General features: G+C 37.7%; 1 protein-coding gene across 11 annotated transcripts in view; it reads right to left on the reverse strand.

Annotated features, from left to right (window-relative positions):
* Nucleotides 1–14,631, reverse strand: part of lingo2 (leucine rich repeat and Ig domain containing 2) — an 867,433-nt gene that overhangs the window by 287,872 nt on the left and 564,930 nt on the right. Inside the window, exon 1 of one of the 11 annotated variants that reach the window (XM_062974166.1) lies at nucleotides 1,112–13,933. The exons of the other annotated variants lie outside the window; for them this stretch is intronic. The gene's annotated coding sequence lies outside the window, so the exon portion shown is untranslated. Of the gene's footprint in view, nucleotides 1–1,111; nucleotides 13,934–14,631 lie in introns of those variants that run through there. 11 annotated transcript variants of the gene reach the window in all.

Here is a 14,631-nt window from a genome sequence, read left to right on the forward strand (position 1 = left end):
AAAAAAATCTAGATTTATGACAAAATTGGCTATCTTGATATGATGAAACAGTGTCTCAAGGATCCTCCAGTCCCCTCAAGGGACATTCCATCCTGCATCAGATTAAAGTGTCTCCAGTGTTTGATCAAGGCATCAAATATACTTTCCACAGAACTACTATCTCTGCAAAATTAGTGTCTAACCTGTACTTACCCTGTATCACACACATACATAACAAGTTGAGAGAGGAAGCACCTTTTATTAATTGCATATATTTTCCCCTAATACTTATTTAAGGCTTTTCCTATAGGATGTGTTGAAACAAAAGCAATCTTGGTTATTTGTCACAGTATGCTTTGCATTGATTTCAATACTACCACAAAGTAATAGCTACTTAGAAACTACCAAAAGCAGAGTTCTCAGGCTTTTGGTTCCCATCTGAATTTTTTAAATTCTATCTGGATCTGATATCATAGACTGTCATCACTGCTGATCTGGGATTGGAGAAAGGGGCATTCATATTCAAATAGCCTACTTACAACCCTTACATCTAGTTCCAATTATTACTTTGAATGGGGATTAATTTTCTGCTCAGTTCACCCTACATTACTGACTTTGTAAAAAAAATTTTTTGGATATTTCTTGCCAGCTTTGTAAAGCATTTGCTTATTTAATCAAATGTGGAACTTTATGATGGAATGGCCTTCCTTCTCAAAAGCTCCCCTTCCACCTAAAAAGATTTCATTTTTCATATTAGTTCTATTATATACTTGACATCATTCAACAATGGTCAAGTGCTACACAGCATTTCCTCATGTTACTCTTTGCTGAGTTTGCCTGATGACCTAAATAGCAGATCTTTAGCCAAGAATGATGGGAGGCATCTCATCCAGATGACCTATATTTCATCCCTTTCATTAAATGATGGTGGACAAATCTATCAGTTTCACATTCTCCCAAATGCTACTTTTGTGGTTTCTGGTAAATTCTGATTAAACATAAACACCTACCTATCCCTATTATTAATCAAAATAAATAGTGCATGCATGGTAAACCAAAATATTAAGAATTCTTGACAAATCCCTTCACACATTAATCAGATAAGACATTTTAAATTGCTTCATCCCCTTACCTTAGAATCTAACAGGAGATTCTTCTATATGGAAACAGATCAACCAACTACCCATTTCATCTTTGCATACTGGTGAACATGAGTTAGTTTAATGCAATCTGAGGAATGTTCCTTCATCCTGAGATTCTTTGCAGACTATTCCATATTGCAGACCACAGTATGCTGTTCCTGGGCTCTCCTAGAAACTGCTTCATTGGTTTAACCAACACCTATTGTTGTCCAATAATGCTGATTTCATGGTGACAGAAAAATGACTCAGTATCATTGTATTGGGCTAAAAGTCCTCATAAGTGGGACATGGGGAATATAAAATTGGGGCTTTTGCTGATTACTCAGTGGCTGAATCATCTAGAAGTAGACTGGACAAAACACTGGAGAGCTTTGTGCAAGGAGCAGCTTGGAATTCAAGAAGGGCTGCCAGTGCCCAGGATTACTTGAAAATGCTTTTCAGCTCTTACTCCTCTTATATGTAGCAGGAGTGTGGGAGCAAATCCAAGTACAGTATATCAGGAAATGAAATTGATTCAATCTTTCTGCTTTGTGAAAAATACCAACTATTTCTTCAGATCTGCATTTGGACAGATTGTAACTGTCATACAACCTTTGAAAGGTTGTTACTGTTTTATATTTGATTGAGAGACTTCATACCCACCACATGTTTTCTTTTTTCCATATCACTCTCCTTATCAACAGTTAGTTCTTGGCCTGTGCAGATTCACCAAGATCTCTTACCTGCCAGAAGCCAAAGATGTTGACAGACTTCATTTGTAGGTATGTTGTATGGTTCCAGTTGGAACAACTACCTGAGTGCCCTACTTTGTGCAAGTGTACGTATTTCCCACTATAACAATATCCAGTAGTAACTTAAAAAATCCAATGCCAGAACACAAGATACATTTTAATCAATGTCTTAAACTATACAAATATATCCATTTTACCCTTTATGCAATGCTCCCCTGGCAATTTATTGCAGTAACTATAAATCATCTCATCTGTCTCTAGAAGTCTCCAAAACTTTATCTATCAGAAACTGAACAACTGTCTGTAATCTGATGCTGTCAAGACATGAAATACAGCCAAGATCTTAGACTAGAAAATGTATTGCAAAATTATTTACCGACAAAATTGTGATGTGTCTTTCTACCCAATCCGCCAATCCACGGTTTGAACTATAACAGTCTTCTCAACATGGCCATTGACTGGCAAGTGGATAGTAGGGGGGGCTGGTGCATGGCCAGGCATGATGGAAGTGCTGTGAATCCAACTATATAAAAATAGCTGGACAGCACCTTGCCATCTCTACTGTTTCTAACAATCAGTAAACAGCCATATGGAAGGTTGTGTAACTACTTCCAAAGAAGATGAGGGAGAGGGTGATTTGATTGTTTGTCAGTCAGTAGAAAATGCCAATCTCCACAAGGCTTTCAATACTGTGTTAAACTGGACTGAATGCCTTCATAAATCACTAACAGGATGCCAGGCTTAATTTTGATTACTACATCTTTCAGCCTTTTTATCCACTGTACATGGGTTGGTCCATGAGGTCACAAAGAGTCGGAAGCGACTGAATGAATAAACAACAACAATGGATAAAAAAGGAGACGAGGATATCACCTTGAGCTCCTTGGTAATAAGATGGGAGAGAAATGTAAATGATGAGCATACTGATGATAACGACAAAGTTGATGATGATGATCTGGGTAAATTATATGTGACAATAACACAAGTATTTTGGTTACTATCCTATTACCAAGCCAGTTTATTTCATTACATTGTAAATGGCACAAAATGCTATTTGTATATATTAAGTGTATGTAACTGTTTTGATGCACTAATTGCACAGCTTATAGCATTCAGCCAACTTATTCACTTAATGTGCCTTTCGTTTAAAAAGCTCAGTGGGAAACCCCATAGCTAGGTTAAAACAAACAAACAAAACTCCCTAAAGTCAATAAAATTCCTGCTGAAGTTGAGTGCTTAAAAAACAAACACCACCAAATCAAATTTGTCTCCTGATGTTCAGTCACAAGTCAAAGATGGAAGACAAAACAAGCACACAGAATCCAATCAGCTATGATAGATTTCAATCAACTGGGTTATGACTGGATAACAGATCAATCACCATTAAGATTTTATATCCAACCAAGCCCTTTCCCTAAGTCTGGTGAAGAAGAAACCTTCCTTTTTCATTTTCAATTTGTAAATTACTAGTTGCATTAATGAGGAAGATACCTGTTTCAAATGGGTTGTAAAAGTTTATTTTGCATGAAATCCAAATATTTTGGCACAAAAAAATCCAGTGTTATATTTCACAAAGCCATAGTGTATATCATTTTTGCACAAAACCTGATTTTATTTTCACAGTTAGCATTTTTAGAAATTCTAAAATATGAAAAAAAAATCCTGCAGTGATTAAACCATTTTTTTCAACATAGTGACTTGTACCAGAATATCTATATCCATTGAAAACCTGGAAATTTGCAACTCTTTTTTTGTTTTTTGCATCTCTGGGATAATATCATTGCAGCTGAAAAAGAAAAGATAGAAAAAAATATCACCGAAAACAACCAAAGGAGTTGAGAATATTTGCAAGGAACAGGAAGGATCATATTTGAGAAGCTGTTGCTCATAATTTCTGCTATCTAAACCAAGGACAAGAGAAGAGACACTTTTCATGGCCTGCTGATAGTAATGCATTGAGCAATGTCTTGTTGCTCAATGCAATTAGACAGTTAAGTTGCCAGCCGCCACATTTACCTATCCTTAATTATATTGATTTGGAACTTGACAAGACATAATTGCCCATTGGACTGGTGCTCAAGGTGCCTGTTTGTTGCCATTCTCATCCATCTAAGGAGCTAAGTGTAACCTGTTTCAGCCTGAAGCCAACAGTTTCACTGAAGAAAGCTATAGTAGTTAGCAAGTAAGCTTTGGATACACCTCCGTCAACCTCAAGTTCAATCTGAAAGCAGTCAGGGAGTGCTTCCCTCTGTTACTTAGCAACACTCCTTTCTGATTGAGGTTATAATCAATATAATATATCTGTCTTACAGCAAAAAGGCATGTAACCTGGCACTGTCAATCCTGAGATATAGCAGCCTTCCAGAGTCTAGCATAGTGGGAAATCAGTCCACACTGAGGCAACATTCATTGGACCATTTACTCTCTTAGTTCTATTACTTTATTCCCTTGTATGCTGAAAGAGAAGGATAGGATTGAAACTTCCAGAAGAGATGCTTGAAGAATTTGATCATTTCCAGTATCTGATGAACAAGTTCTGATCTGCATGTCCTGAACTAATGAAAAGATCGCAACTTAGTTTTCTGCTCGATGATTCATGTTCTGTATGTTCTGGCATGGTTTTCAACTGAAAGGGTATATCAAAACGGAAGCGATTAGAAGACAAGAATGTATTTTAAGAAGAAAATTGTTGACAACATGTACTTTGTGATACTACAGTCAGCCCTTCATTTTTGTGGTTTGAATTTTTATGGAGTTGATTATTCACAGATTTGATTAATATGTTCTCTCTAGGAATCTCTAGGTCTTCTGCAAGAAATTGTCCCTAGAGTCTAAGCACCTCACTGTATTGATGCCCCCCCCCCAGTTCTGTTTTGCTGGCAGAATAGAAAGCATGTGTGGCACCTCGCTGTGACCCACGTGCCCTCCCTCCTTCCCCATCACATGTGGGCATTGGGGCAAGGTGCATTCGCACCCTGTCCCTGCCCCCATCAGACAGGGGATAGGGTGGCAATGTGCGTTGCCGCATTTCCCTTTCCCTCATCAGAAAGGGGAAAAGCCTGAAAAATGCAGGTTACTCTGTTAGAGATACTCAAAAGACTCGTGGCTTACTGTGCCGGCAAGGAAGCAGAATCCAACACTTCCTTGTCGCTTCACCTACAGATGGTGTGGGGCCTCAACCTGCATCATCTGATGGGGTCCATCATGAACTGTTACAAAGAGTAGACCCAGCGTGGTAAGTGGCTAAAAAAACCCCAGTATGATAAGGTCCAAACTGGAAGACATTGAGATTCCTATGGAGAACATTTTTCTAGGCATTAGCAGATTCTGCAGCACAAATCTATTATTGTCTTCTAAATATTTATTTATTTATTTCCATCATTTCTATCCCGCCCTTCTCACCCGAAGGGACTCAGGGCGGCTCACAATCTGGCAAAATCCAATGCCAATATACAATACAGAGAGATAAAACATAAGCAATTAAAACAATTAGATAATTTAACAAAATACAATAAATAGATTTAAAACCATACATTATAAAATACTTGAGCCATTTGTCCACAAGACCTTATACAAAATTATAAAAATTGACCATCTAGATATATTCCTAGAGAAGTTTTTTAAATTGTAGTTTTTAAATTAATGTTTTTCCACTTTCACATGCATCCTGCCCCCTGAAGCACAGTGAATGTAGAGTAGTTATACATATATTGGAGTGATAAATCAATATACCTACTAGGAGCCTCTGGTGGCCTAGGGGATAAAAGCCTTGTGACTTGAAGGTTGGATTGCTGACCTGAAGGCTGCCAGGTTCGAATCCCACCCGGGGAGAGCACGGATGAGCTCCCTCTATAAGCTCCAGCTCCATGCGGAGACATGAGAGAAGCCTCCCACAAGGATGGTAAAAACATCAAAACATCCGGGCATCCCATGAGCAACGTCCTTGCAGACGGCCAATTCTTTCACTCCAGAAGCAACTCCGGTTGCTCCTGACACAATATATATATATTGTGTATATACACACACACACACATATACATACCTACTTTAATGTTTTTGCCAAATGTTGTGACTTCTGCTTTCTTTATTAGAATGCTATCTGGTTGCTGCTATGAAGGGACAAATCTCTCCCCTACCCTGATTGGGACTTTCTGATGCCCAGCAGAATTCTGAGAAATACAGTTTAGGGCATGGCTTTTTGAATTCTCTGGCATAGGGCTCCTCTCCTTTCCAAACTAAATTTCCCAGAATTCGGTGCTTTCTCAATTTCTTTTCCAAAAAACTCAGCTTTCTCCCTGCCACTTCCCACTCCTAATGGTGAAAGGCCATTAATTTAAAGAGGAAAGTTAGCCTTTTTTGACATTGCTTTGCTTGCTTGTGCTGAAAATGTAACTGACTTTAGGAGGCTTCCAAGGATTGATGATAATTTTGTACAGCCCTAATAGTTATTCCCCATTAACACACTAATTGAAGGTAAGACTCAACCAATCACTATTGGTGAGACTTGCCTGCTCTCCACTGTTTAATAGACAGAGACATTCCAGACTAGATTGTATTTACAGAGAAATTTTCTCAAAGAGATAAATACTCAGGAAAAAGTAGGAATATTTGTGAAGTTTGCAAGTTCTGATATGGACTATCTTGATGGATGTGTTCCAGATTCACTGTTACTGGCTGGTTTTTCCCAATACCATCATCTATTTAGTTTATTTATCAAAACCCCCATATGTGTAACTTTAAGATAAATATAAAAAATATATATAAATGCAAAAAAAATCCCCACACAAATCAGGATGGAACTAAGAGGTATAAGTAAATGTATAGGAATGTGAAAATCACAAATAAAGACTAGCCTACTAGAAAGCCCCTTGGGACCAACATGGGCTCCTTCTACACAGCTTTATAAAATCCAGATTATCTACCTTGAACTGGATTATATGGCAGTGTAGAAGGGCCCTGGAGACATTGTCAAGAGTAATCAGTCATCAAAAACAAAACTAAGGTTCCCAGTTGTGAAGACTAGTGGTGAGGACTATGTTGGAGGAAGCTTTTTCACTGCAATGGGTGAGGCTTAGGAAAGAGACATGTATTTACAGAGTGAAGGCATTTTCCCACTGACAGATCATATTGAGATTATCCATAGTGGAAGTGCTCCACTGCACAATGTAAAGAAAGGAATAAATGAAGCAAAAGGTATATTATGACTTGTATAAAGCAAATAAAATGTGTTTGCTTCTATTAATTGCTTAAATCAGTGATCTAAGAGTGATAAAGGGAAAAAATTGACTTGCTTTAATGTATGTTAACAGAGGAAATGTAGGCTGTAATGCACTATTACAGAACAAGCCACTTTTCAAGTAGTCTAGAGCAGGTGCTTGCATCACAGAACACAAAGGGAAGATCACTGTGTCTCAAAGAGTTAGTTGAACTATCTATTAAAAAAACTGAAAATCCCTGAACTCCTCAACTGAAAACAATTAGGGGTGTAATAATGAAGGCATGCACTTCACAATTACTATGGGATAATCACCAGGCTTGTTTTGCAACTGATGAAGAAAGATGCTGAATGGAAATTTAATCACTGATTTCCTATCATAGAGTGAGATGCCTAGCGAGATAACATAATTACAGGCAAATGGATTTGTATCTTTAGCTGATGCAAAATCATGATTACCTAAGGAAAGGAACAGAATTTCATACGGGCAAAAATCAATATGGAATGTGCTCAACATGCATTAAAGAGGTATTATTATTATTACATGTTGTCTTGGGAAGATATACAACTGGAATGGAAATCAAAAGGCCCTCCAAATGTTTCTGTCTACATTTTGCAGCTGGCCCTATATAGGACAGTCAACAGGAAAGAATGCTGGGTGGTACAATCAATAAAACCTGGAAGGTTACATGGTTCTTGCCCTGGGGTAGACAACAACAAAGAGAAGCTGGTCTATTATGCTGGAAGGGAAAGGAGCAATTTGTCGCATGTAAGGGAGGAGACATTTTGACATGTCACTCTTAGCAATAATAGGAAGCAGAGACATATTCATGTTCCTACCTTCCACATTAATCACACTGCCTGATAAAATTGCATGATACAAACTGGACTGGGAATGCATTGCATTCTGCTCTCTATGATAAATATAATTAAGAACCTATGTATGTGTATACTGACAATGGGGAGAACACATATAATTTTACATGTTTTAATGCTGCCCTAAGGTATTTTTACAGTTCCCATATCAATTAGGCGGTGATTCCACTTTTGGATTAGTCGAACCAATTCTTTCCAAAGTAAGCAATATTATCCTAGTAAGCAATGCTGGAATGATCCAGGGGTACTGTAGCCTGGGATGCAGTTGCAAGGGGGGGGGGGGGGGTTAAATAAGAATACAGGAGTAGTGGAAACATCAAAAAAGAGAGAAGCAAAAAATGAAAATCCATTTGTATATATTTTGTCTGTTGTGCAACATAGGGTTAAAGTTGTAGTGATTACTTTATTTTCCAAATAAACAACCAAAAAGCATTGTTGGAAAGTCCAGCATGCATCAGCAAGAATATGTGCATTTAATAATATTTCTTGATAAATTTATAGTACTATTTCACTATTTAATATCAAATACATCTATCTAATGCAGAACAAAGCAAAAAACAGTTGACTTGTGTAATTAGTATTTTAGTTTGTATTTTACCGTCTTACCCCCCAAAAAACCCTGTATGCCTGTGGGCTGGGCAGTATTCTAATAACTCAATTATTGCAAAAAAAAAAAAAAAAAAAGTACAACAACATCTTTCTTCACCAGGTTGTAAGATATAGATATAAATACTTGTACATAAAAATGCAAATTTGTTATATATTGCTTTTTGTTCTTTAAAGATGTTTCTACGGACCAATACATATTTTTTTTCCTGAAAGAAGAGCAGTAGGCCAACTATGTTTGGGAACCTTTAACCTGAACTTTTAAAGAGCTAACAGAGGCCCCTTCCACACAGCTGAATGAAAACCCATCTGAGGATGCCTGCCATAGATGTGGGCGAAACATCAGGAGAGAATACTTCTAGAAATGGCCATACAGCCCGGAAAACATACAACAACCCCGAAAACCCACATTATCTGCTTTGCATGGGAATATATAGGAGTGTGTTCTCAGATAACACAGTTCAATGCAGATATTGTGGGATTTTCTACCTTGATATTCTGGGTTATATGGCTGTATGGAAGGCCCTGAGATATTGACTATCCACTAAGTAGGTCCAATAACTTGTGCCAAACTTTTAAAGTTATCCATATCCAATAGTCTATTGCCATTTTACAAAAAGACCACAAAAGCTTCAGGGATAATTTTGGCATTCCTTTCCCAAAGTTAGCAAAAGTCACTAGGCCATATACTTTGGTCTACTCTGAAACAGAAACATATGTCCAACCTTAATTTATATCTTCAGTGTAGGAAACAAGTTGTCCCTGAAATAGAGTTTCAATTTCAGCTTCAATTTAGAGAAGTTTGGGGCCAGAAAATGGCTGCTGAAAGAGGATCTTTCAGTGGGGTTGTGATGAGGATGTACTTTGCTTTCTTCTTGTCATGCTTTCAAATATTTTTCAATGCTTTTAGTTTAGTTAGTATTTACTTTTAATGGGATAGTCTGTTTAATGGTGTTGCAATTCTCTTTAATGTTACTACATATGTCTTTTTAAAAGGTGTAACCTTGTTTTGGTATAAATTGTAAGCTCTCTGGGGACAAGAACTGGCAGGAAAGTGGCTGTAAAATACATGAGTGGAGTTCAGTCAAGTTCTATACAAGGAAGTGTACATGTTATATTTTTGTATGAGGCAACAGAATGTCTCAGTTGAACCCTGCTTTCACATTCTCCATTTTCCCAGCTGCAAGAAAGTTTTAGGACAGCTTTTAAAAGGTTTTTCTCCTTCTATCAAGGACTATTGGAGATCAAAGTTTTTCTGTACTGTGTAATTATTTACAATTACACAGGCTGAGAAGATCTGAAGAGAGTGATCAGATATGTGGGGCAATGCAGGCTACAAAGCAGCATGAGTCCTCTGAAAGACAAAGCCGCTGACTTGCAACCCTTTTTTATTATTATTAAACTTTCCCTCCTGGTAAAAAAGGAAGACAAAATAACCCTCCCCAAACTTTTTAAACAGGGGGCCAGTTCACAATTCTTCGGACCATTGGAGGGCTGGGCTATAGTTGGCCACCGAGCATAAATAATAATAATAATAATAATAATAATAATAATAATAATAATAACAATAATAATAATAAAGAGGGTTGGAAGAGACCCCTTGGGTCATTGAGTCCAATCCCCTTCTGCTTTTGTGTACCGAAAGCACAAGCAAAGCACCCCTGACAGATGACCACCCAGCCTCAATGTTAATAATAATAATAATAATAATAATAATAATCATCATCATCATCATCATAAAGAGGGTTGGAAGAGACTCCTTGGGCCATTGAGTCCAATCTCCTTCTGCCTTTGTGCACTGAAAACACAAGCAAAGCACCCTTGACAGATGGCCACCCAGCCTCAATGTTAATAATAATAATAATAATAATAATAATAATAATAATAATAATAAAGAGGGCTGGAAGAGACTCCTTGGGCCATTGAGTCCAACCCCCTTCTGCACACGCAAAGCACCCCTGAGAGATGGCCACCCAGCCTTAATAATAATAATAATAATAATAATAATAATAATAATAATAATAATAAGGATTGTAAGAGAAGAAGAGACCCCTTGGGTCATTTAGCCCAACCCCCTTATGCCCTTGTGCCTTGGGGGCCAGATAAATGGCTTCGATGGGCCGCATCCGGCCCCCGGGCCTTAGTTTGGGGACCCTTGCTCCAGAGCAATCAAAGCCCATTTAGATGACTGGTGGATTCCATGTCAGTTGAAAATTGAATCTGCTCTGCTCAAGGTCCAAACTTCAAAACATCTATCCAAATCCTGAAGGCTATGCCCAAACTGGGTCCAGCATCTCGGATATACCCTTTAAAATTCAGACTAAAGCGAACCGAATTTCCCACCCCAGTGATACGACCTAATTATGATTTGGTGCCCTCCTTAGATGAAGATCATCCTCACCAAATTCAGGTATCAACTGTCATTTTGAATCCATGTATTATTCATAATCAAATTGCCCAATGTAATGCTTGAATGTGCATTTGTCCAATATATTTTATTGCTTAAAGTAGAACAACAAATGGTATTCGCTCCCATCAAGGTTCATACTGCCCAAAGGCAAGGTTAGTTGCTACATCAGACAATCTCACATAAACCATGCCTTGTCCCCAGCAGGAAAAAGATACAGTAACAGTAACTCAAGTGATTCACAATTGGCTGTCCTTTCATGACACGCCAAATCTGCCTAATTAGGACTTGCCTTGCAATAACCGACACAATGAGTACAATCTTGTTGGTGGATGCAACTTGCTGACATAAATGGTGGTCTAATCAAGACTGAAATGGTTACGGGTGCTTCATTCATGGGAGAAAGGCAACAGAAGATTGCTCTGTGAGGAGTAAAACCTAATCTGATTACTTGCAAGCTGTTCATTAGTCAATGAGGCACATTGCTCTGCTGACAGAGGGCCCTTCCACACAGTCATATAACCCAGAACATCAAGGCAAAAAATCCCACAATATCTGCTTTGGGCTGGGTTATCTGAGTCCACATTGTCATATATTTAATTTCAAAGCAGATAATGTGAGATTTTTATTCAGCTGTGTGAAAGGGACCAGAAATTGCATTTTTTTTTCTTCCCTCGCCTATTTTGTCATGATGCATTGCTCTAAAAAGTGTCCTTTTTGGTGTAATAGGCCCTGAAATTGGCCTAAGTCTCCAATGATCCCACTCTATACAGCCTGGATTCCAGTTAGATAAAGATGGCCCTTTGTATCCATGGGTTTTGCATTACCAGATTCTACCAAGCACGGCTTACATTCGAGAGAGAGAGAAATCCAAAAATTAAATCTTGAGTTTACCATGTGCTCTGTAGGCATACTCTGCTGTAGTGCCTTACTATTTCACAGAGGCTCTCTCTGGCACTTTGGGTTGTTTGGCATTTCATATAAAGGATGCTATTTTACTATACCTTTGCATATATAAAACTTGAGCATTCACAGATTTGGGTAATCACAGAAGTGCTGGAACCAACCCCTAGTGGATTCCTAGGTCCCACTGTATTGCAATGTAACTGAAATCTTCTTTTAGTCTTACTTTCCTGGGATTTAAGAGTCAAATTAGATGGGCTGCCATTCAATTAATTGCTACTAAGTGAATGGATTTTTAAAAAGCTACAGGTACAAAAACATGTAAATTAGGATTCTAGAAACAGGAATGGTGGCTCTATCCCCCCTAGCAATGCTCCAGGATTGAACTGGGTACCTATGCATCTCCGCTTTGTGAGTTCATGCGGCAGGATTCCAGAGAGGTGATCTGAATCAGAATTACAGCAGAGAAAAAAAGGACAATGTTCCTCTACTGTTTCCATCATTGTCCTGGTCCAAACCAAGCTCCCTATGGAAAATAGACTTTCTTCTGAGTACACATGCAGTATGGTATAGTGATTTGGATGCTGGATTCTGGATAACATGGAAACCCACTGGGTGATCTTGGGCAAGTTACACTCTCTCAGGTCCCTTCCACACTGCTGTATAAAATCCCATGTTATCTGTTTTGAACTGGGTTATGTGGCAGTGTGGACCCAGATAACCCAGTTCAAATAAGTTATTGTGGATTATCTGCCTTGATATTCTGGGTTATATAGTTGTGTGAAAGGGCCCAAAGTCTCCAAAGAAGGCAATGACAAAGTCTTTATGAACAAAACCACATGATAGTTTTGCCTCAGGATTCTCATTAATGGGAAACAACTTTAAGATACAAAATACACAGAGAGATGTACAAGATTGCACTGTTAGAGAATACAAATGGGACTTGCAAGTAAAAGGTTTTGTTCAGGCACCTCCACTTAATAAGGTTTCAGACAGGGCAACTGGTAAAGACCTCAGCTTGAAATATTAAAGAGCTGCTGCTAGTTATATTAGCCAGAACCGACAGCCGGATACAGTAACATATAAATCTTGAATGTCTTGCTTACATATTTTTCATTGTGCTAAAATTCTAAGGTTGTTAAACTATCTTTCATGTTTATAGGGCCCTGAGCTTAAGGGGATGGATCCTTGCCAAATAACCAAAGGACTGATTTGTTGTGAGCAAATAAGTCTTTTCCAGGTTTTATTCTGAGCTATGAAAGCAAGGATAAGTTCAGTATCTATAGGCCTTTCCACATAGCCATATAACCCAGAATACCAAGGCAGACAATTCCACAATATCTGCTTTGAACTGGGTTATCTGAGTCCACACTTCCATATATTCCTGTTCAAAGCAGAAAATGGGGGATTTTTTCAGCTGTGTAGAAGGGGCCTCTGAGTGTTATTGTGGGGAATGAAATAGAGAAAAGGTAAGCCTTGATGTCAGTAAAACCTTGATGCCAGTAGAAGAAAAATACATATAAATATAGAGTAAACAGGAAATAGTAATAATTTATAATCTGATGAAGATTTGTTTGGCTTTTCAGCACTTTGTTAATATGTCAAGTGGGCCCTTGGTATCTGCTGGAGTATTTTCTCCATGGATACCAAAATCTGTAGATGCTCAAATCCCATTATATACAATGGCATAGTAAATTGGCATCCTTTATATAAAATGTCAAAATCAAGGTTTGCTTTGTTTTTTTTTTTTTTCATGAGCAAGTTTTTCCAAACTATGCATGATAATGTCTGTGGATGCATGATCTAGGATCCTGGAGGTCTGACTGTTAGTCTTCACTAAATTCATTCCACATGGACTTACACTGCACAAAATTTGTATGTGATTTTTTAGTTGGGAACTTTCAATATACAATTCAGATTTGGTTCTTTTGCATAAAAACCATGATTTTTCTTGCAGAAAACAGCATTTTCTGCCATGAAAATAACATCTTTTTCACAAAAGGTATGAATCTAGTGGAGTAAATTCTGAAATGTGAAATTAATAATAATAACAATAATAATAATAATAATAATAATAATAATAATAATAATAATAATAATACTTTATTTTTCTATCCCACCTCCATCTCCCTGCAGGGACTTGGGATGGCTTACTTGGGGCCAAGCCCAAAGAACAGATAGTAAACAAAATAAAAAGCATATATGAACATTGCCATCAGTCCAGGATTTTTCTCATCAATATTTCCCTAAACTTGAGAAAATCCTTTGTTTACCATTAAAAAAACAATTTTGGAATATTTTGGAATACTTTTGTCTCTAATACTTTACATTACCCTGCATGAGCATCACTTTGTTAAGAAGTTAAGGCTTCTATCTGGGAATCTATGTATAATTCCTGTAATGCATTCTCAGAAAGCAAATGCTGGAAATGCAACCAAAATGGCAATTGTGTTTGTGATTTTCCAGAATAAGGCATTAAAAAGAGAAGGTACACTTGAACACTAATTAGCACACAGGAAGTATGCCCACTTTAACAGAAACAGACAACTTCCCAATGAGTCAAGGGAAGAAATCTACTTACATGCTTTTCTACACCAGCAGTTGATTACAGTTCTTTTCAGAAAAAATGGACCGGAGCCTCATGCAATATTAAAATAATGACAAATAAAGAAACACCTAAGGATGCCAAGTGAAATCTCATGAGATCGCAGTTTAATATTGCATTATGATAAACCACTTTAAATATGCAGGCTAATCCATTCTTCCAGAATC

This window comes from Anolis carolinensis, chromosome 2 (genome assembly GCF_035594765.1).
Source record: "Anolis carolinensis isolate JA03-04 chromosome 2, rAnoCar3.1.pri, whole genome shotgun sequence".
NCBI classification, from domain to species: Eukaryota; Metazoa; Chordata; class Lepidosauria; order Squamata; family Dactyloidae; genus Anolis; species Anolis carolinensis.